At 39.7% G+C, this 24397-nt stretch overlaps 1 protein-coding gene across 14 annotated transcripts in view; it reads left to right on the forward strand.

The window, feature by feature from the left end:
- The window catches only part of GREB1L (GREB1 like retinoic acid receptor coactivator), a 214248-nt gene that overhangs the window by 3682 nt on the left and 186169 nt on the right, over window positions 1-24397 (forward strand). Inside the window, exon 2 of one of the 14 annotated variants that reach the window (XM_065582068.1) lies at window positions 3535-3628. The exons of the other annotated variants lie outside the window; for them this stretch is intronic. The gene's annotated coding sequence lies outside the window, so the exon portion shown is untranslated. The remainder of the gene's footprint in view (window positions 1-3534; window positions 3629-24397) is intronic. 14 annotated transcript variants of the gene reach the window in all.

Consider the following 24397-nt stretch of genomic DNA (forward strand, 5'->3'; position numbering starts at 1 on the left):
CAGGCTTTGTGCATCCCATTGATTTTTCTAGGCACCTAAGTTAGGCATAGCAATGTTCAGGGTAACCATGACTAAGTTCCTTTGTGAATCTAGCCCTGGTGTAAATTGCAAGTGCACTATGTGTATACTATGTTGCAAGAGGGAATATTGAGAGAGCTGGGAGATAATGGACAAGTTGAATGTTGAGCTTGTATTATATGGTTTAAAATGTGATATTTTTATTATCCTGTGCAGAGGCATTATACCATGGAACAAAGGGATGATAGTATAGCTATATGAAATGTTTACATAAATTCAAAACACCCCAAATCAGGGCTAGTTCAAAGTTTTCTTAAGACCATAAATATTAGCCCTGGTCCTTGAAAGTTGAGTGGAATGGGGTTGCTGCACTTTGTAAACACAAGGAAGGAGAGGAATTGTTTAGCATAATTCAAACTGCTATGTCTAGGAGTTATGGGATAACAGTGAACAAATTTTTTTTTAGGCTAAATGTGAGCGTGTGGGGGGAGATTTCTTGTTGAGACCGCTGTAATACTGTGAACACACAGTTGCTGAGGCATCTAAAACTAGACTGAAATAGTACTCAAGGATAAACTGTAGGAAACAGTTCACCAATTAGTAGTGGGATAAACAAGACAATTTAATGGGTCTTTCCCCAAAATTCCGTTACATATTTTCAGGACACTTTAATATGGTACAATTGTTGTACATTGTACAGGTAATATGGTACATCTAACCTGGATGAAAATAAAAATTTAAGTTTGAGTAGTGTGCCTTTCTTTTGTGTAGCATATTTCATTCCAAAAGATCCTAAAGTGCTTTTATGTTCTATGTGTATGTTCTGTATCTAATTGTTTCACCAACCACTGAAATGCAGCCAACTCTGGGTGAAATGTGGCAGCTGTTAACCAGGCTTAGCAACAGTCCACAGTAATTCAAGATGGGAAGTGAAGAAGAATACCATGTCTAATTGAAACAACAGGGGGCATTTGGATAGGTAATTGACAAAACCTGGAACTTGGGCAAGATGCCAGGAAATCACATCCTTACTCCTGTGAAAAGTGCCATGAAATCTTTAATGTGAAAGTGTATCAGAGCTTTAGTTTTACACCTTAGACTATATAGCCCCTTCAAGACTTTAAACAATTTTTGCATACTTTTGCACCATCATCTCTCTTATGTATTAGGTGGTTGACTTTAGAAGATATGGCCCCTTCAGGTCTTACAATTTTGCATACTCTTGCACCATATCTCTTACATAATAGGTGGTTGAATTTAGAAGAGATGTTTTCAGTTGTTTATGTTTATAGAAGATAAGCCTGGAAAAGAGAACGGTTTGTGAAGTACAGCTAACAAATGGAGAGACAGGAGTAGGCCTTCACATATTGACAAGGATATCCTTTGTGGGATTAGTGCTGTGAACTTCACCTTACTAGATATTAACAAGCAATGAAAATAGTTATGACTATTCAAATTACTTCAGAATATGTTACATTAACAAAGGTAAAATGACGACAAACTTTCACTGTCTCAATAAAATGAAACAATGGTATTTGTGCAATGCAGGTTTTGAAAAATCTTATTTTCTCAGAACTTTCCTTTACAAATGCTCTGAAAAGAATGCCTCTACTATGAATAACAGTGCAAAAACAGTGCCTAGAATAACCTTTATGCTAAAAACAGCTTTTTTGAGGGAGAAAAACAATAATAGTTAATACTGTATTTTACATACAAGTTCAGGCCCTTAATGTACATTTTTGCACACCCCAAACTCCTCTTGACTTCAGTGGAGTTTGGGGTGTGTTCCGAATGCTGAACAGGATCGTAAAGTAATGAGAGAAATACTGATGGAATAAACACAAATAATTTAATGCTAATTTTGTAAGAAGTTCATATAGATTTTCCATGTGGGAAAATTTGGGGGTTATTTTTGGTGCCATAATAAAATATAAATACAGCAGATTTCAGTGAACAAAATGTGATTAGAACAAGGATGTGTTCATAGCTTTATACAGTCAGCGTCGCCCATATTAAGTGGGTTAAAAACAGGTTAACTGATTGCAAAAACTAACTCTAAATGGAGATTCGTTCTATGGTGGTGTTTCTGGTGTTCTTGACCCAATGCTATTCAATATCTTTATAACTGAAGAAAATATAAAATCATTATTCATAAAATCTGCAGATGATACAAATTGATGAGGCGTCAAAAAATGAGGGGGACACGTCAGTTATACAGAACAATCTGGATGGCTTGGTAAGGTGGATTCATTTGAACAACATGCATTTTAATATGGGTAAATGTAAGGTCACACATGTAAGATTAAAGTATGCAGGTTACACTTACAAAATGGGTGACAGTATCCTAGAGTGCAGCAACACGGTAAAGATCTTAAGGTAATGGCAGATAACTACAGCATCATTCTGGGCATTCTGTTCTGTTTAGTGCGATCGTTGAATGCATAAGCAGCGAAATATCAAGTTAGGATTATGGAGGTGGTATTACCTCTGAATTTGGCATTAGTGGAACCATTACAGGAATACTATGTCTAGTTGTGATGTCCACACTTAAAAAAGATGTTGAGAAATTGGAGAAGGTTAAGAAAGAGCTGCAAAAATGATTTGAAGTCTGGAAAATGTGCCTTACTGTGAGAGACTTAAGAAGCTCAACCTATTTATCCAAGAGAACATTAAAGTGTCTTAGTCATAGTCTACAAGTACCTACATGGGGAAGAGATTTCTGATAGTAGATGGTTCCTCAGTATAGCAGGAAAAAAGGCATAATGAGGTCCAATGTTTGCAGCTAAACAAATTTGGACTAGAAATACAGGACAATTTTTTTAACAGTAGCAGTAATTAACCACTGGAACAATTTATCTAGGGATGTGGGGAATGCTCCATCATCTTGAAGTCTCTAAGACTGGATGCCTTTCTAAAATATATACCATAATTTAAATAGAAGTTACGGGGTTGATGCAGAAATTTCTGGACAAGTTTCTGTGGCCTGTGTTATGCAAGAGGTGAGACTAGATAATCATATATGACTTGAAAATATATGAAGAAGGGGTGGTTACAACATATCTTTTTATCAATTCAGGAAACCTTTATATTAAGAGTTAATCATGCAGAAAGGAATGTTGTTTTACTAGGAAACTGTAAAGTCTTAATTGAGAATTTTATTTTTAGCACATTTAATGTTAGTTTAGTGTGTGTATGTGTGTGTATGTATAAAATGTGACTTTTGCATAAAATGTACCACCATCAAATTAATGAAGGCATTAGGTTCTTCATACTTCTAGTGTCAGTAGAAACAGACTCTTTCAGTTTTAGCCCCCACTACAATGTCTCTTCCTTTTTCAAAGAACTTGAAGCTTCTATTACTCAGCTTTAAGGACCTGCTGGTCCAAATAAATTTGTAATTTTTTAAGATCTGCAAGGATGAAGCATTTTTACATGGTATGTCAATAGTGAAAAGGAAGACGGTTCATTATATAAGTGATTCTAAAATGTAGTTATTGTTTTGGGTATCTCCTGGAGTCACGGCAGCTGGTTCCTGTTTTATTGTGTAATGCTGTGATGTCCTGGCTTCCATGAAACTCTTTTTGGGACATGCTGGATCATAAGGGATCAGGTAAGTGGATTTTTTAAAAAATATATTATCAACTAATATGTAGCACCCAAACTTTTCATGGCACTTCATAAAGATTTAATAGAAAGAATGTTTGCCTGCTCTCAAGGGCTTAGATACTATATAGGTATTTTAAACACGGTTAATTCAATCATTTGGCATATTTAAACTTATGGTAAATTGCTACTGTTGTGAAAGACAGTTTTTTAAGTTCAATATATTGTGAAAATAAAATCAACAGTGCTAGGATTTTCAGGAGTTTTTCTGAGTCACTGTGATAAGATGTGACAAAAGCTTTCATTTAATATTCTCCATGTAGAGCCATAAGAGTTTTTGGAAGCAGATATAAAATCAACAGCAAAACAGTGTGGGTAGACTTAAGATACTGTTACATGAGAACATATTAGACATCTGTCATAGTGGTTCCATGAACAAGCCTTTAGTGACTTTAGCTCTGTAAGGATGTTGAATAAAGACACTCAAATTCCACCCCCAACTGTAGCATGTGCTTCACCTTTAGTGGTTTTCTTAAAGAACAATTGTGTGAGTAGTATATATGATCAGGGCCCTTTGATGTGAAGTGAAATTTAATTCTTGAATGTAACTGTGGTGTGAAATGCATTGAGAGGATGTTATTTACTTTTTAATAACAAAGGCTGATCCGTAGATCTCCTTGCTCTTAAAGATTAGGCTTTAGCTAGAATGAACAGCGTGAAAGTTGTTAAAAAGTCACTTATATGGGTGGCTATTTTAAATTAGTTTAACTATATAAGTTGTAGTGGAACCAGGGCCGGCTCCAGGCACCAGCTGAGCAAGCTGGTGCTTGGGGCGGCAGAATGTTGGAGGCGTCATTCTGCCCAATCCTAGGGTGGAAGGCCGCTTTTTTGTTGTTGTTGTTGTTGTTGTTGTTGTTCTCGTTCCGATCCAGCCGCCCTGTAGGGGGTGGCGGCGCGGAGGACTGCCCTGCAGGGCGCTCTGGTTCTCTTCCTTCCCTCCCCGCGGACAGGAGCGGAGCCCTCGCAGCAAGAGGCGGTGCAGCGGGAGGGGCCGTGTGGCAGCACCCCTGCTGTAGCCCTGGCCGCCCCCTTCTCTCTCTCTCCCCCAGCCTTTTTTTTTTTTTTTTGCTTCGCCGTTCTGGCCGCCCCGTTTTTTTTTTTTTGCTTGGGGCGGCCAAAAAGTCAGAGTCGGCCCTGAGTGGAACACTTTGCTAGTCCTTTCTGTGTCTTTTTGCTTAGAATTCATCTGTGTGGTTCCTTGGCCGTGCTAGTCACCTGAAACTTATTACACCAGTTCTCCAAAGGTGGCACCTTTTGAACCTAGTATACCTTTTGCACTTATTATACCACAGGCGGATTTACAGTAAAACACAGGGTGCCCTGGCATGGGACCCCCCAATGACGGGGACCCCAGGGCCGGGCAGCTGCAGGGGCAAAGGCTTGGTCCTGCCGGCTCCTGCTGCAGACTCTGCACCCACCAGTAGCCAAGCCACCCCTCCCCCACCTTTTCCCTGCCTCCTCCCCCAAGTGTGCCGCGTTCCCGCCCCTCCCCCTCCCAGCACTTCCCCCGCCGCCAAAGAGCTCTATGTCATGCTCAGGTTGCTCCGGGAGGGAGGGGGAGGAGCGGGGCGGCAGCGCACTCAGGGGAGGAGGTGGAGAAGAGGCAGGGGCGGGGCCTTGGGGAAGGGGGTGGAAATGGGGCAGGGTGGAGCAAAGGTGGGGCCGCTCAGGGCAGGGGTCTGGGATGAGGGAGGGGGCTGGGAGCACCCCTATGACCCCAGCCCACATCCTCTAATTCCTGCACCCCCCTTCACATGCCCCCAGCCTTCCCTGATTCCTGCACCCCCCTCACATACCCATCCCCACCCTGAACACCAAATGGGAGCTTCTGCACCCCCCCATATTCCCACCTGCATCCCTCACACCAAATGGGAGCTGCCCCAAGTAAGCGCTCCACACCCCAACCTCCTGCCCCAACCCTGAGTCCCCTCCTGCAACCTAACTCCTGGCTAGACCCTGCGCCCTAACTCCCTCCCAGACCCTGCGCCCTGAGTCCTGCACCCCCCACACCTCCAGCCCCCTGCCCACCCTGACTCTTGTACCCCCCCCCCCACATCCCCACCTGCACCCCTCACACAAAATGGGAACTACCCCAGGTAAGTGCTCCACAGCCTTGCCCCAGCTCTGAGCCCCCTCCCGCACCCTAACTTCTGGCCAGACCCTGTACCCCAACCCCCAGCCTGCTCCTGCACCCTAACGTCCTCCCAGACCCTGCATCCACAGCCCTGAGCCCCCTACTGCACCCTAAGTCCTGGTCAGACCCTGCACCCCAATGTTTTTTTAATTTTTTTTTAATAAAGTGCTCTTATTAAAGCGCTTTACAATAGTTAGTTAATGGTACACCTCTACCTCGATATAACGCTGTCCTCGGGAGCCAAAAAGTCTTACTGCGTTATAGGTGAAACTGCATTATATCGAACTTGGTTTGATCCACCGGAGTGCACAGCCCCGCCTCCCCGAAGCGCTGCTTTACCGCGTTATATCCGAATTTGTGTTATATCAGGTCGTGTTATATCAGGGTAGAGGTGTACAAACAATATTTGGAAAGATCATTAAGTGGTCTGCCGAGACCCTCAGTGATTTTCAACTGGTCTGTGGAAAAATAAGTTAGACTATAAAAACTATCAAGGTACCTCACTTTATTTTCATTTACTTCCTATTACTTATAGGAGGAGGATGAAGGAAAAAAAGAATGAAAAAGAGGGGCAGGGGGTGGAGATAAGAGAGAATGGTCTTTTGCTTGGCTGGGTCCCAAGGCGGGGCCCCAAAAATTAGTGGGGCCCTGTGCTCAGCTTCACTCTAAATCCGCCACTGTATTACACCAGTTCTCCAAGGGTGGCACCAGCTTCCTAATGGATTCTGAGTATGATTCAGGCTGTTGATATTTATTTATTTTTATAAAGATCTATAGGATTTGGTTTTGGCCTCTTAAGAGATGACTTCTCTCTGTCTGTATGTTTCTTAGTCAAGGGCAGCTGAGGCATTCTCTCTAGCATTGTGTATATTTGAAGGCCTGGTGGTAGGGCATTTCTGATGGACTGTCTTCAACTTTGGAATTTTTCCTGCTAGCCTAATAGAACCTGGAGTCTGTTGATCTTTAGGATATGGTATAAGCTCCACCTTTTCCTGGAGGCTTTCCCTGAGGGCATTGATGGTTAAGCTAAGTAATCAACTTAATTTTAGGGAGTGGAAGGTTTTTTTTGTTTGGTAACTTAATAGGTGTGGTTTTTATTTTTACATAAATATAATTACTGTACAACTGTGAGACTAGCGCTGGGGGATACCATCAAGGTCCTTTAGTTCCCTTCCAGCTGTGTTACCAGTTTTGGGAGCTGGTGGTGTAGGGTTTAGAGGCTGCTGCACCTTTGTTTCTGCATATTGCTCCAACTAAAAGGGATCTTCTGCTGCACAAAGATTAAAGGTTTGATCGCCACCATTATGGTCATCTAGTTTGACCTCCTGTACAGCATAGGCCATTTGACACCCCCAAAATAACCCTTAGAGCATGTGTTTTAGACACACATCCAATCTTGATTCAAAAATTGCCAGTGATGAAGAATCTACCTTAACTTCTTGGTAAATTATTCCAGTGGTTAAATTATTTCTGTGGCAGGAGGTTGTCAAGCTGCAGTCCTCGTCCTAGTGATACAAAAAGAAAAATCCCATGTTTTGGAACATAAACTCAGCAGTAATTTATTATTTCATAATTTAAAGTGCCCAGAGGTGTACTGTGCACTGTACAGTAAACACAGATGGTTCCCTGCTCCAGAGCTAACAATCTAAATGGTGGACTTGACAAACAAGTGAGGCTGATGTGTATATAAACATCTAGAATGGAAGGAGGAACCTGAGTTACAGAAATAAGATTACATTGTTATTCAGTATAGGCATCTGTGTCTCAGTAGGTCAAGGGATTTTTTTCTTTAATAAAACAAAGTATAGGGAAATTGTAACATGAGAGAATTGCTTGTAAGGACTCTGATGTGCAGCTTGCAGTACAACTTGGCTAAAGATGACTTGTACAAATCTAAACATTAGAAAATGTTTATGCAGTCTTTCTTCTTGTATCATATATAACCTAGACTGCATACATCAGTATACACTTCTAATGACTCAATTGTATGTGTGTGCTTGGTTTTAATCTTCAGTATATACTTATATGGTATGCTCATGTGATGTGTGGGTGGCAGTTTAGCTCTGGCTGCTCCTTGTGCTGTAATAGGATGCTGTGCACCTGGTGGGGAAATGGGCAAATGTTGATGGATTTTTTTTTAATCTCCGGTTGTGAAAGGAGGGGTGGAGTTTATACAGTATACTTTCCCCCTGCTCAAAATGAGTAAATAATCCTCTTCATGAACAACATGTGGTTGAGTCTCTATGAAAAATTGGCATATGTGGCCAAACAGAGCGGGAGGAATCAGAAATCAGCCATACTAGATGACATGTTCACTGAGAAACTCTCTGTTTTGGGAAGAAGTTCCCTGGCACATTAATATTGCATGGAGAACAACTGTTACAGCTGTAACCCTTTCCCAAAAGGACAAGAAAAGTGTGGTCTGGGACAGTGCATGGAGGAGACAGGCACTCCACAAGGATACTCTCATGAAAATCCTCCTACCCTTGATGCTCCTTACTCCTATATGCCACCTAAACTGTGAGATGGTCATGTTGCTCATGAGAAGGATAGCCTTTCAGTAAAGACACTTGATTGGAACTTGGGCTCTGTTCCCAGTTCTGGCACAGACTGCCTGTGTGACCTTAGGCAAATCACTTAATCTCTCTGTACTTCTGTTCTCCATCTTGCAGGGATATGAGAATAAATTCATTAATATTGCTGTTCTGATATTATAATAATGAATGCCAGAGAAAAAGAAATAAATGTGGAGAAATACAAAGAATGCTCTTTCTGGGAATAGGCTTGCAACAAACAGATTAGGAAAGAGCTCAGGCAGATCTCTCCTTTTTAGAGGACATTGGGAAAAAAATATGTTTGTGTCCTAGTGAGGTTTAACTGACATGGCTTTCCTTGCTAATACTTGGGGTTTGTACCAGTATGCTACATTGGTTATTGGCTACCTATAGCTGAATTCCAGATATAGACAAGACATTTAGTAGTCTTTTCTATATTATACTATACTTTTTTTGTAACCATTTGCATTTTTTACTTAATAGAATTTTTAAATAATGAGCACAATTCCCCCTTTTTTGCCTCTTCTCCCCTTTTTTAAACCTGACCTTTTCTTGATGGCTTAATGCCTTGGAACTCTTCAGGGTCTTGAATTTTGTGCTTTAGGCTGACATTTAGACTCCATCTCTGCTATGGCTGAAACACTTTCAGTGGAGCTATTGTTTAAAGTAACATAATTTAAACATAGTTCACCTGGCCAGCGTAGATGAGACATAACCAATTCACAATCTTGTGTTCTAGGCTTGGTTGGATGATGATATACTGTTTGGCAATCAGGATGGGAATCTGGCTAGGATCAGTTTGGATCAATTCCGGATTTCAGTTTATTTTTCTGAAGAATTTCCTAATTTAGGGTAGAAGGTCAAATGATGCCAAATACCTTAGACCAGGTCAAGTGACCTGGGTTTCTAAAATAGTGATGTATGATCTAGACAGACGGAGCAAACTGTTTAATCCTTGTTAACAGAATTATTTTTAAACCGTTTGGAAACATTGTTTCAGTGGCAGCATAGATGGGGATTTGGAGTAAATGTAGTTGGAAATTGTGTGGCTTTATGATATGATATTACCACTACTTTGTGTGTGATATATTTACATGTATCTGGAGACTTTTAGCTCCGAGGCAGTGGATTTTCATTTGGACCAAGTCATTTTTTGTTTGTCCTAGGTATATAGAAGTAAATAGCTCTGACCTGCTAAAGTGAAAAAATTCTAGGAATAGCTAACTTTTTTCATTTACGGTTTCCCTGTTTCAGAACTACAGTAAAAGCACAAATAAAACTGTAACTTAAAATTTAATTATTTCATGTTATGGTTTGCATAACGGGATATGAAGGGAACAGATGCACAGGTGACTGAATCAGGTTTCAGGAATACATTTCAAACTATTTAATTACATTGGTGTTAAAATAAACTGCCAAAGTTAATATGCCTATAATTTAACTTAGTTGTTAAATTGTGCAAACATATTAATAACTTGTATAGTATTTGTTCTCTTTTTACATTTAAAAAAAAATTGTATACATCCTTCTGTTTGTGAATAATGAATGTCTGCATGATGAAGAGAGAGGAATGTCATTAAAGAAACAGGCTTCAATTACAAGATTATTAAAAACTGTAAAGAAATAAAACCAAGGTTATGGAATGTGTTGGTCATATCCTTCGTCGATCTACATTCATGCCAATTTGATTCACTTTGGGTAGGCAGTGTGGCCTAGCAGTGAGAGCACCAAACTGGAGCTTGGGAGACCTGAGTTGTATTCCCGATGCAGCTGTGAGCATCCTTCGTGACAATGGGCAAGTCACTTTATCTCTTTGTGTCACAGATTCTCAAATCCGTAAAACGGGGATAATGATACTGACCTATGTAAAGTGATTTTGGAATCACACATCAGAAGTGCTAAGTATGAGCTAGATATTATTGTTCTTATCACTGGGCTTCAGAGTTCTTGTTTCCAGCCTCCCTTCAGGACCCTGGACTTGGGTTAGTGCAGATGCTGCAGTGCTGCACTCTTAAGCTCCTGAACTTTGTATGAGACAAAGGATCAAATCCTGCTGTCGGTTTACACCCATGCAGTCCCATTCAGGACAATGAATTTGGCCTTAAGGGACTTGTGCATCCAAAACTCCCAGTAATTTTAAAGGGACCTAAATATGTATCTGTTGTGCCTGTCTCTAGTTTCTATGAGAGATCCTGTTGCAGTAGCTGAAGAGTAGATCCCATCCAATGTCTTGACCAACCTACTTTCTCAGTAAAATGGATTTTAATGTCCAAGGCTCTTCCCGGGCTGTTGTCAAATAGCACCTATCTATGACTCTGTTCACCTACATTTGTTGCCCTACAAGTATCTAGCTCATTTTTAAGTGATTTTATTAAATCCATTCTGAAAATTAGATGTACTGTTTCCAGCATCAGGTCTTCAGAAATGGTATGGAAGGCAAGCAGCAGTTGATGAGCAAGTAAATAAAGCATTTGCAGACCACATGCTGTCACAACCTCTCTCTTCTCCCCCACCCCTTTTTTTTGAACGTGGCCATATGTTTTAGTAGTCTAAGTATGTGTCAATGGTAATCCAGGGGTCCACACTTTTAAAGAATGATTACCCAGTTGTTGGCAAACTGGTATTTTTCCATTTAATTTTTGTGTGGGCCATAATTGTAAATCTTTTATTGCAGATTACTCTTTGTATGCTTAAATTTAACTATATCTCTTTTGTGGCTAGCCCTTTCATTACCAGTTTGTATGATACGGGGTCAAACAAACTGGTTTGTTCTTTCTTGATCCTAATCTGAATTTCAGAGCCATTGTTTTTTACACCCCAGCCTCCCTTCCCCGCCCCCCCTCCCCTCCTCCAGTCTCTCCTCACACAAACACACTTGGTCCCTTCATTTTTTTTTCCTGAGGCTGAGCAGAGAAGTGATGTTGGTGGCATTTTTCAAACTCCTTTCTGCTTTCCCCTTGAAAAATATCTGTATTTTGGATCATTGCAGGTTCCAGACATATAGGAGCTATTTGCCTTGCATCCAGATGGAATATGTTGTAAATGTGAAGGCTTTATAAGAAATGCTTACTTCCAGTTTTCTGTTTTGGAGTTCAGTGAAAACAGATTATTATTCTATTCAAAGCATAGTTGACGTGTCTTAGAAAAACACTTTTTATGTTGTAAGGACAAAATTGCTGGTGTGGGGTTGTGGATTAATGTAATTCTTAGCAAGTCTTTATAAACACGTCATCTTTGGTGACTTTTTTGGGGGGAAGGGGAAGATGAATGAGGGTCCTATAAGTGTGGGATCAGTCATGTCAAGTCCTACATAAAAATGGCAGACTCCTGAGACCATTAGAATTATTATTAGGATTTTATTAAAACAGTAGTTGACCACAATGCAGTTCATTTACTAACATTGTATTAGTATATCACTTAAGAATTTTGTAAGGTATTTTGGTAGTAGGATGCTTGTCTAGTAATATAGGAAATACTTGCCTGAAAGGCAAATTGGCTAGGGGATGCACATCAGCTTGATCTCATATTTAAAATAACAACAACAACAACAAACCCTGCTACTTATCCATTAAAAAAAATTTTTTTTGGTACATATATATATTCTAATAGATTCAACTATGTATATTGGAGGTGGGAGGAGGAATAACATGAAGTAAAAGATTTATGCCTTCCTTTGGACTGTTGCTTGGTAACAGAAAATGCCTCCTAAGCCTATTTTTGGAGTGGGGAGGGGTGAAACTTGAATCAGTGACCATCTGTCCTGCATTGGTTGATTTCCTGTTGAGCTGTCCTTTGTTTCTGTCAAACAATTGATTGTTACCCTTTACAGATAAGAGTACTGTTGGTGACATTGCACTGGTTTGTGGCAGCACAAAATAGACCCACTAAATGTTTTTTGTTCTTTTGAGGTCACTATCACTGGCCTTTTTCGTTTTTAAATTTAGCCAAATTGCTGATTATTTTTTAATTTGGGGAATGGCTAAGATCAATACAAAAATGGGATATGACAAGTCGATTGAATTTAGTATTGAAGAATGTTTCCCTCCACCATGTTTTCAAATAAATAGAAGTTCTTAATGATACTTGAAACATTTGCCTATGCACTTATTTAGAGTTATCAAAAACTCTTTCTCTTCTTGATTATCTCAACTGTTTGTTTAAAGGTGTTGTTTTGGGTAGATCTGAACTCTGATAGGGTTATTTTAAAAATATTTTATTTTTATCACAAAGGGCCAGATTGTTCCCCAGTGCTGTGCCTGAAAGGGACTCTGGTTATAAAGGAAAGGTGTGTGTGTGTGTTCCTTCTTCCTGTGTCTCTTACCCAGTCGAAGACCTCCAAAGGGGGAGCTTCGTGCTTCCAGGAATGCACCAAGGGGGAAGGCCAGGGAATACGTGTTCCCCTTTTCTTCTTTCCTACCTCTCTTAGTGTGTGGGGATTTTGCAAATCATTAATGTAGACTCAGGCTTCAGTAACTGTTTCATGCCTCCCCAATGCATTGAAACTCATCTTCATGGACTATTCCAGTGGGCCTCTCTGCCCAGAGTCAGGGGTTGGTAAAAGGCCCCAGGGCTAGTGCAGATAGCCTTGGCCTCTTACAGATCTCTGGGGGTTGTGCAGAACCCTTGCTCATTGGAGGAAGGCTGGGGGAAATCTGCGTTTTTCCTTTCTTTTCTCTCCTTCCCAGTGTTTCCCATGGTTGGGGTGATTTGGCCCACAGTTTTTATTTTTTATTTTTTTTTATTGATGTCCTAAGTTTGGTCCTGATGCAGTTCAAATTGAAATCAATGGCAGAACTCCCATTGACTTTAGTGGAAGTTATATCAGGCCTTTTGTGATTTCAAAGTTCTTTAATTCAATCTTCTCACATTGAAGCATTTAATCATTTTAGAATTACTGTAACTTTTTAAAGCAATTGCTCTTACATGTTTAAAATTGCATAGCTAAAATGGCTCGCACAACTTCTGTCAAAGCAGGAATTGCAATGCTAAAACCCAGGCAAATCTTTGTATATGTATGGGTGTTTGTTAGTTTCAGATTATGCATCATGGAAGCCTATGTAAACTTGATGCATTCAAATGACTGGTTTCCTTTAAGTACGGACACTAGTCTGTTTTTAATTGTAAATTGATATTTAACATTCATATGCATATCTATCTAGGTTCTTATATTGTCCCCCTCACTGTAGTATCTGTGTACCTATCAAGAATTTATGGATTTATCCTGGTAACACCACTATGATGAAGGAAAGTAATATTAGCCCTCTTTTAAAAAACAAAAATTGAGGCACAGAGCATTTACATGACTTGCTCAAGGTCATAAAGTCTGTGGCTCAACTGGAAATTCAACCCAGCTCTCAAGTCTCAAACCAGTGTCTTCAATACAAGATGTCCTTCCTCCATATAGTCTTGATTTACTTTGTAAATGGCTGGACATTGTGTCCAATATTATGTCCTATTATACATATGCAGGTTCCATACCGTAAGAGAATACTTCTGGACAAATGTTAAAAGTACTCCCTTATCTATAGCTATAATATGTTTGTGAATGGAAAATTCACAATTTCAGTTCTGCCACATTTAATTAATTACATAAGAAAATTAACTTGGAGATGGGTGACAGCTTCCCTTAGGTATCCCACTCAGAATTTGCAAAGATCAGGGCTTATTTGGTGAAATATCTTCTAATGAGAAAGAGGCTGGATTCTCTTTTGCCTTGTACCTTGTGTGGACATTGACACTTGTTCAAAGCAGGCCTGATAGTGTAGATTAGGGGGTACTTTATTTAAAGCAATAAGGTTACACTGCTGCAAGAGGAGAATCTGGCTTAGAGAGTGCAAAGTGAGTGTAAAATGGTATCACCAATGAGTGGAAACTGTTGATAGGTAGCATTTTATGTCCACTTTGTAGTCACTTTGCACAGGTATAAGACAGCAGAATGTATAACTAAGCAGAGAATCAGGCCAAAGATCATCCGGAAGATGATGTTGAAGAGAATGTAGAGAGAGTTGAAGCTGATGTCTCACTTGTCTTTGCTGCTCCATTACAGCGTCCTTAGCATCAGGGCTTTTCCAGGTCCATAATACAGTAAGATTATCTAATGGGTCACCTTGTGCCTGGCATCAGAAGAGGTCTGTGGTAAAAGGGTATTTTTTTTCCCTTACAATTGCTGCTACTTTTTAGTTTTAACTTTTTTTTTTTTAATATAGTCATCTTTCTTGATGAAAATTTAGTTTAGATTGAAAGATAATTGTTTTGGATGGCTATAGGTGCATGTGTGTATTATTTACACACACCCATATATAAAATTTGCAAATGTATATGACTAGAATTATGAGCCTAAGTGAATTAAGTTGACTCTCTCAAATGGACACTTCCCTGCTCGTGCTTATTTTGCAGTATAGTAGTAATTAAAAAAATAAAAAAACACTTGCCTGGGGCAACTTTTTTACTAACATGCATAAAGTTCGACAAGCTGTTTTGTTTTGGGAACTGGTTCTAGTGTAACCAATATGGATGGGTTTATCACTCATTTTCCCTTAGGTTTTCTGCTATTTCCCCACCCCACCCCCACCCTCACCCTCACCCATGCTTGCTTTCCTGACTTATTGGGTACCGGCAGAGAGGAGGATGGTCTTGTGGTGAAGGCACTGGGTTAGGAATTGGATAATCTATATACTGTTTCTGTGTCTGCCACAAACTTCCTCTGTGATCTTGGAAGAGCCACTTAACATATCTGTGCTTCAGTTTCCCCATCTGTAAAATGGGGATAATAGTTACTACTTCACTGAGTGTTAGACTGAATTTATAAATGTTTGTGAGTTGAATTGGCATAATAGAAAAGCCTCTAAATAAACCCTTCCCAGGGTGACACACATTTTTCTTAGGATGTATGGTCCCCCCCAAGTGAGTTAAAAGAGAACTTGTTGTAAATCCCAGCAGAATGTGGCCTTGTTTTCTTATTTAAAACCACTGTATTTTAGTGATATAATTTAGGGTGGAGGAACTCAAATCATGTTCATTTCAGGACATGTTGGGTGCAAATGCCTGGGAAGTTTACACTGGAGAGAGCTGTTTTGTTTGGCATGGCTAATCAGGAGTGAGGCTGGAATTGCTCATAGCTGTCATTCAGGTTTTGTTTCAAAGTCCAAGGACCTACTGGGAAAAACAAAAAGCTAATGAAAGCTGACTGTATTTCAACCCAAACCCCAAGGAAACTGAAATGATGTCCAGATAGTCTGTGTATTCTTATTCATCTACATTCTTGTGGTTACTAAGGTAACAGGTTTTTAGAGGCTTTACATCTTCATTGTCAAGTATTTGCTACACTTATTGTTGCTGTTTTCAGATTAGGGCACTTCAGATAATGCCTTTTGAAAGGCGGTTTAAAAAAATACAAAAAAGGGATATAGTGGAAATAGATGTCATGATTCAGTTACCTTGTCTCTCAAATCTGCAGTGCTACGTTTCAGGGTCTGGATCCAAATATTTGTCTCAAACTACCTTTTAGTTGACTGATTTGAGAGAGGGAAAGTGCTAATTTTGAGACCTTTGAATTTCACATTGGAAATACAGTTTCGCTAACAATCTCAGCAATGTATATTTCCAGTAATTACTATGAAATTACATTTTTTTTTTAATTCCCAAAGGATTTTGGGATGTGTCCCCATGAAAGTTACTATACCTAGTAATGAAGTCAACTTTATAAAGAAAAATACATTTTGATTTATGCCCCCACTATTAATTATCTGAATGGAAGAAATATTTTTATTACTGGAGTAATGACTTAACTGCTCTCAGTAATTTCTGCTGCCTATTATAGTTATGATTTACTGTGGCCCTTAACATGGGAATTAGGTGTATTTTATTTTCATAGGTGAGAGAGAATCAGAGCGGTACATCTGAAACGCCTACCCTTACCAACCAAAAGAACACATTGGCCTACTAAACCCAGGGTTGTGAGTTCAATCCTTGAGGGGGCCATTTAGGGATCTGGGGCAAAAATCTGTCTGAGGATTGGTCCTGCTTTGAGCAGGGGGTTGGACTAGATGACCTCCTGAGGTCCCTTCCAACCCTGATATTCTATGAAACTTTGGGGGGAGTTTGGATCCAGATCAGCATTGGAATGTTGTGTGTCAGATTCATTTCTAATTATTATACAATTAAAACAATTACCTGGAACTTGTTAGTCACATTACATTTGTATTAATATCTATAGGAAAAAGCTTCCCTTTTTATTTATGATTTAATATTTTTTTCTACGTTTGTTTTATTTTTAAATTAATACAGAACTTATAGCAGCATAAAAGCCATGGTTTCCAAATAGCATCTAACTTTTTTCAAGCAGAAACATGCTTATTCTTACTACCAGCTATTAGAAGCTGCTTCAAATTGGGGCATGGAGGAAACAGACTTGAAAATGTTTAGAACAGAAACCATTTTATTGGTTTGGCTTCTCGTGGACCTGTAGCAAGTTTAGAACATGCATTGTCACAGTTGGCACAACCTGAGTTAAGAAAACTGTATTTTAGAAACTAGTACAAATTTTGGCTCCTGCAAGGCTCTAAAACTGGTGATGTATTTCAGTAACTGAATTCTGATCTCATGTCTGCCAATGACTTGCTGTTTGACCTTGGGTAAGTCATTTAATCTTTGTGTTGTCATTTCCCTTCTGTGAAATGCAGATAATGCTTAACTACCTGCTTGGAAGGTAAGTTAAGGAACATTTGTGAAGTGCTTTGAGAACCTTGGATGGTAGATGTTCTACATTCAAATCAAGAAAGGCAAAAGCTGAAGTTTGAATTTGCAGTCTTATTTCTGCTTCTTATATGAATTATTATAGATTTGAATGATATGATCACATACTGTTTCTCTAATTAATTTTAAAAATGTAACCTTGTACATATAAGTATTTCTAAGATAACACAATACATTCTGTAAAATAACACTTATTCACAGAGGCGCAGTGTTATGGTTGTGTGCTAAATCTTAACTTCCACAATTGCTCTATTAACTTGTAGCTTTGATGCTGGATTGATATATATTTTTACATTTTAATTCCCTGTTTTTTTTTGTAAGGAAAAAAAAGGAGAAATCAATCTGGCGCTGTTTGGCTGGTGCAGTTCAAAAGCTCTGCGGGTTTTGCTAGCAGAGCTTGTTTGTTCCTTGCTCCAGAGCTAATTGGCTCATAGAGTTAGAAGAATGCTGTAAACTGGAGTTGAAGCTGGGGAAATTTAGAAACTAATATGGCTCACAAATTATTGCTCCAAAGCTGATAAATCACTTAGATTTCTAATCTCTTCCCACCTTTGTAGTTGAATTTGTTAATATCATTTAACCAAGTAGCTGTGCAGCTTAGTATCTGATCATGTGTGCACCCTGCTTTCATTTTAATGCAATTGTGTACAATTCATTTTAAATATTACTTCTTTAAAAAGACATTTTAAAACTCTCCTTTTTCAAATTTAGCAAAGCTAAATTACTCATTTAGAATCATTTACATGTCAAGCTTGACTCTTGACTTTGAATAATTACTCCTACAAATAAAAAGTAATCAGATGTTATGAGAAATATTTTTGGACCCTCTTATTTCTAGAATAACAAAACTCTCCAAAAGTTTCCTCAACAGCCAAAGATTAATGTTTCCTGAAACTCCGAATATCTGAAATGGACTTTGGAATGAATTTGTTTTGTAACTTTACCTGTAGCAGTCACAGTCCATGTTTTAACCAGTCAGTGTGTTCAAAATTGAATGTATACAACAAAAATAAGACCTATGCAATGGCACCTTTCTGCACTTAGCTAAAGACTGATTTATACCATCTGGTAGTTACTTAGTGTGTTTCATTCAGAAGGATCCCAAAGGACTTTTTTTTGGGGGGGGGGAGAACCCCCAAAGCTAGTGCAGTATCTCTAAGTCCCCAGAGTAAATGATCCACCTGTAACCATGGGCAGTATATTAGACAGATCCATGAACAGGTATGTAGTGTGGGGCAAAACCTGGTTCCATCAAGTTCTATGGCAAAATTCCCATTGGCTTCATTGGGGCCAAAATTTTATTCAGAGTATATCCCTTCAGGATACGTTTGTTATAAAGATAGAATACATTATAAAAATTGCCCATTGCTGTTAATGGGTGTAGCTGAACTGATGATGGATTTGGTTTAACTGATAGTGTAGACCAGAACAAACTCTGAGCACCATTTTACCAATATCATAAATTGTGCTGAACAGTTTGTTCTTGGTATGCTTGCAGTCAAACCGTGCTCTATATCAGTTGCTGATACCCATTTCTGACAAAGCATAACTTTCCTAGTATAGACAAAACTTATGAGGTTGGTTAGCAAATACTGTGATTATGGAGCACATAATCCCAGCAAAGGGGGTTGACAGATGGGAGGTTGAGATCAGATGAGTGAGGCAGGATGCAGAATGCAGGTTGCATTACTCCCTGTAATCAAGGATCTGGAAGGTATTCACCAAGCATTTTACACAAATTGTAACTTTTCAAAAAGTATGTGTTACATGAAAAAATGAAGTCCACTGAATGTGGCTTGTCCGCATTTCTGAATTTGCTGTGATTCATTTGTTTAGGCCACACCCTTAGTGAATCTATGTATGTATTTGTAACATACCCAATCAGTGTCATATAGGCATTGTGATGGGGTGTAGTGGCTCAGTGCGGGGGCCCTCCCACTCTGGGTCCTCAAGAGGCCACCCCGCCTCACTACGTCACAGATACGTCAGCCCCCATGGGGAATGAAGCGGTCTCCGGGGTAATGAAGCAGCCTGTGCTCAGGCTGGGTGGGAAACAAACAGTCAATTGGCCCCAGCCCTGGATCAAGCCGGGGCAGCAAAGATTCTGAGGCTCAGGCTTCTGGCCTGGGGAAGGGGAAACTGCCACCCCCAGGTTGGGGTGGCAGGGGGGACGCAGGCCCACCCACTCCACTGCGTTCCGGCCCAGGGCCCTAGCAGTGACAAAGCGCTTTGTCACTGGGTCAGCAAGCAACACGATGATTCAACCTCTGTCAGCGTTGCAGCCAGACAGGGGTTTGCTACTCCTTGGCCACTTCCACATCCCCTTCTTGGTGTACCTATTGCTGTAAGGAGGGGTTGAGATTGACGGCGGCTTCCGGGACTGTGAGCAAATCTTTGGGGGTCTGGTCCATCAGTGGTCCGGGCCAGCTGTCTTCTCCCTCTGGGGTCAGGTCCAACGACCGTCTGGGCCAGTTGTCTGATTCCTCCAGGTTTGAATCAGCTAGTGGCCCCAGTGGCCCAGGCCAGTCCTCTGCTCCCTCGGCACCCTCCGCCGTGTCCCAGCTTGGGAGGCCACAGGAGGCGTCTGGTCTCTCCAGTGGTTGCCTCCCTACTGAGCTTTCTGGGCTGCCTTTTATACTTCCTGTCCCTCCCACCCACTTCCTGGGGGAGGGGTAACTAGGCCTTAGTTCCGCTCACCAGGACTCAGTGTGGGGGCCCTCCCACTCCGGGTCCTTGGGAGGCCACTGCACCTCACTACATGGGGTATACAACCCCCCCCCACTAGGATAGAAGGGGTTAAAAGACTATACTGGGCCCAATTAGCCTCACCCCTCAAATCTTGCAGAGCATGGTCCAGCTGGAGACAGGGTTGAAAAGGGAGCAACCCAGCTCAGAAGAGGGAGGCTGGGAAGGAGTGCAGACCTACCCTGAAAGCCGCTGCCAAAAGGGACCGAATAAGCCTTCCTGGAGGAACAAGACTGTATGCGGAACCCAGCTGGGGCTGGCAGTTTGATTTTCTTTTCCTTTATCTGGGACTGGAAGTGGAGGGAAGGAAGCAATGGTAGGAAGTGACCCAGGGAAGGTAGCTCAGAGGGCCCCTCACGGTGGCCAAATGCTGCTGACCTTCCTAGGGCTCAGGGTCAGAGCTTGGTGGAGTGGGCAGGTCTGGGCTTCCCACCACTGAGTGGATGCAAACCAGTGGGCTCCTCAGCACACCGAGGACCCCATTACAGGCACTTAGCCTCTGTATATAAATATAAAAAACAATACTAAATACTAAAGGCAGGAAATGCATAAGTTTCTGTAAGGTTCCAACCATAATGCCAAATCGGTGGTTGTACATCTCAGATGTTTTTTGAAATATTGTACATGATAATGTACAGTAATAATCTGTACAGTTAATCAAAACCAGGAAAATAAAATACTACTATATATGTGCAATGCAGTAGAATTAATGTTGCTGATGGTATCTTAATTTTTTTTTGTTACTCTTAGCTATGTAACCTTAATGTTCACTTCTGTGGATTATTTTTTATTTAATTTCCTGAGTGTTGTATAAAGAAGGGATGAGAGGGAGAGAGAAAATCCTCACCTATTACGCTTGTGGAATTTGTAAGCCCCAATGATAGCAGTATTCAGCAGGCAGCAATTGTAAGTTTTACCAGGGGAGCTTGTAAATTCCTTAGCTCTAAAAGCAATCACTAAGGTGTCATATTTATGACCACAGATCTGCAGAGGATACCACATGAACTTGTCTATTGAAAAGGGGGGTGCCCATCACTCTTCTACCAATCTGAGGAGAATACTTGAAATTTAATACAGCCTGGGACTATATTAAATCCCTTTCATTCCATGGTGACCTCCTGGGAGGGAGAAGAGAGCGTTTCAGAGGTGGCAGTACACAGGGAAGAGTCCTTGCTGTGCTCTTAGGGTGCTGCAAGTGGGCCAGACACCCAGCAGCTATTGTGGGAGGCACAGTGCAACCAGCTGAGTCCCCACGATCCTGGTGGACCTCAGGGAATCCTTGCGATCTGTGAATGGCACCCCCTACTTATTCCTCTCCCCTGAAAGAATGTGTTTCGTATTCAGTTGAGCTCTGCGTCAATGCCAATTTTCAAACGTCAGCCATTTTTGTTGTCCTTATCAATTTTTGAAATCAACAGAATATCTTTTTTACAATATAAATTTGTTTTAATTCTTATAGTTCAAAACTGGCCTAGATATTTTGCTCCAACTCTTTTTAAAATAATCCATCAGACAGAGACAATACATGGAAAATTTCAATCCTAAAGGAGAAATCTTACTCCTGGGAGAATTCTGTGACAAAAATTATAAATTCTGTGCACAATATTTTAAAATTCTTCATATTTATTTGTCAAAATAACAAGATAATCACACCAGTTTCAATTATTTTGATAATTCATTTCAAAATACCTGTCAGCAATTATGCCTGTAATAATGCAAACAAAAAAAAAGATTCAAGAAATGTTTTTTGACAAATAGATTCCTTAGTAGGCATATTAATACAGAACTTTGAGTAATAATTCATTTAAACTACAATACAGAAATGTCCTGCAGCACTCAGAAGCAGTGCACGGGCTTGGGGAAGCCATAGTAACCAGGGTGGATTTGATTTAAATCACCAGTCAGGAAGACTCGAATTAATCATGGATTTCTACATAAAAGTGCATTCTTGTTGGTTGTTATAACCTTAATACATATTCTTCACAACTCAGAGATAGATGTATGTTTCATTTTTAGAAGGTACACACTATACATTTTTAAAGTGATTTATTTTGAAAACTTTTCAGATTCATTTTCTGATATAGCTGTAAAACTAATGATTATTTGGTTATTTCATTTACCAAAGGTAATTGAAACAGTTCACCTACAAATGACTTCATAAATATCTATCTCCAATTCAACAGGTTAATCATTAATATTTGGAGGATTTTCTTGCCATGCTGTATTAGGAGGAGAACATCACCAGACAGACATTTAAATTGTTTTATTTAATTAAAACAATGTTGCGTATTCTGGAATTTTTTCTTTAACAGCAAACATATAATATTTTAACAAAACAAGCATATGAATTTTTGAATTTAGTTAAACATTCAAGTTTTTTAAAATCAGGTTTATTTTTGTTAATTGTTTTTAACTAAAACAGTTAAATGAAATATATATATAAAAAAATTAAATCGGCTATGTCAGCCAGGTCAACATGAGAAACTTAAAATATTGGCTTCTGCAGCTAATTCAGTCATCTTCACTTTCATTTTCCTGCTTGTTCATAATCTGGAAAAAAAAACAAGCTTTCCTGCTTTTTCAGATCCCAAACGATTTCTCAATTTGGAACGAATTAGTCCAAAGGAAGAAAATATTTTTTCTACACCGGCAGAAGAAGCTACTGCTGTTAAAAGTGAGATTATCACTTCAACAGTCTCTGAATCCAAGTGCTTAAGTGACTTTCACCAGTTCACTGGTGTGACTTTCTTTAAAACATCATCAGCAAACATGTATTTCTTGAATGGCTCACCCTTAGCTCTGAAGTTTTATAGTTGGCAGAGGGATAATTGCTGGATGTCCATGTCATAGCCAACTCCTCCTCTTCAGCAGTTAAGGTTTGACCCTGGTACAGAGTATTGAGAATATTTGCAAGAAAATCAGTTGGAGATAGTGCTTGTCCCATTTGTGTTTTTTTTTTTTTTATGCTTGTAATTTAACTCTGTCATTGCATATTTCTCTTTTAAGATCTCACTCAGTTCCTTCCAAATTTCAACAGCGTCAGTAATAAAACAGCTATTTCCTTGCATTTTATCAAGGCTACAGAAATAGGCTTCAGGGTACTCAGCATGAGTTCAACATTTCTCTTAAGCCCAATGTTGAGAACTTTGGCTGTGATAGTGCCATCTATTTTTTCACGATTTTGCTCACAAACTGTCATCAGATTAGGCCAATTCTTGATATAGTGCTCAAAACAGTCCACTACGAGTTCCATCGCACGTCTTGTGGGAGAGTTAGCTTGCTTCCTCCCACTTTTTTCAGAGCAGCTGCTGCAAAGTGGTTGTTACGGAAGTATTTTGCAATTTCAACAACATTAGCCTTTATTTCTGGAACACTGAAGTATTTGGCTAGGAGGTGCATCAAATGAGCACTGCAACCGTATGTTTTAGCTTGGGACTCTCTTCTAAATAATGTCTTTTCATCTTGGATACATTTGCAGCATTGTCTGTGACCAAGCTGCGTACTAGACATTTGAATTTTTTTTCACAGTTTGTTATAGCTTTTACTGCTACTACTTGTAAGTATTCTGCTGTGTGTGCATTTCCTCATGTATCGATTGTTTCTGTAGGGTTACCAGATAGCAACTGTGAAAAAACGGGACATGGGTTGTGGGGTTATAGGCACCTATATAAGAAAAAGTCCCAAAAAACGGGACTGTCCCTTTTCTGGTTATCTTATTCTGCAAGGAAGACATTCCCTTCTTCTGTTGTCACACAAGCACATACAACAGGATCATTGTGGACATTGCTCCACCCATCAAGACTCAGGTTAACAATTTTACCCTCTAGATCTTTCGCACACTGCCCAGTTTCACTTTCATACACCTTATCCAGCAATTTGCCTGTGACATCTGCTCTGTTGGGTGGACTATATCTTGGTCTTAATGACTGAACCATGTTAATGGAGGGTGGGTTCTCAATCATACGGAAAGGAGAGTTTGTTGCATAAACGAACCGGGCAATTTTTTCATCAATTACCTCTTTTTGTAATCTGCTGGTTCTTATCACACACTTATTTAGGGTTGTTTCTGGATGACAGAGTTTTTTTTTCTTTTTCTTTTTGCTACAGGTGATATACTGTGGCTATGTGACATACATGATGTGACTGAAACACTATCATTGGCAGATAACGCTGAAACTATAGAAAATGATGGTGATCTTGAAAGTGGATAATCTTCAGAGTCCTGTATGTTGAGGATGGATTTTCCTAAACAAAATAAATCAATGCAGTTATTTAATTATTATTACCATACTGCTCATTTAGTATTACTCATTGCATTCACTGACACTCAGTACTACTTCCTTTTACAATTTCACCTTTAAAGATCTGCCTATTTCAGCTATTTATTTTTTATCACAACTGCACCTAAAATGATAGTACCACAGAGTAACAACTATATTTTTTGCTCAAACATGAGAATTCAAGAATCATCCAGAAGGAAGACAAGCAGTCCATAAGAAAGAAGTATGAAATAAAAAAGTTTACCAAC

The sequence above is a fragment of the Chrysemys picta genome, chromosome 2 (assembly GCF_011386835.1).
Source record: "Chrysemys picta bellii isolate R12L10 chromosome 2, ASM1138683v2, whole genome shotgun sequence".
Taxonomy (NCBI): domain Eukaryota; kingdom Metazoa; phylum Chordata; order Testudines; family Emydidae; genus Chrysemys; species Chrysemys picta.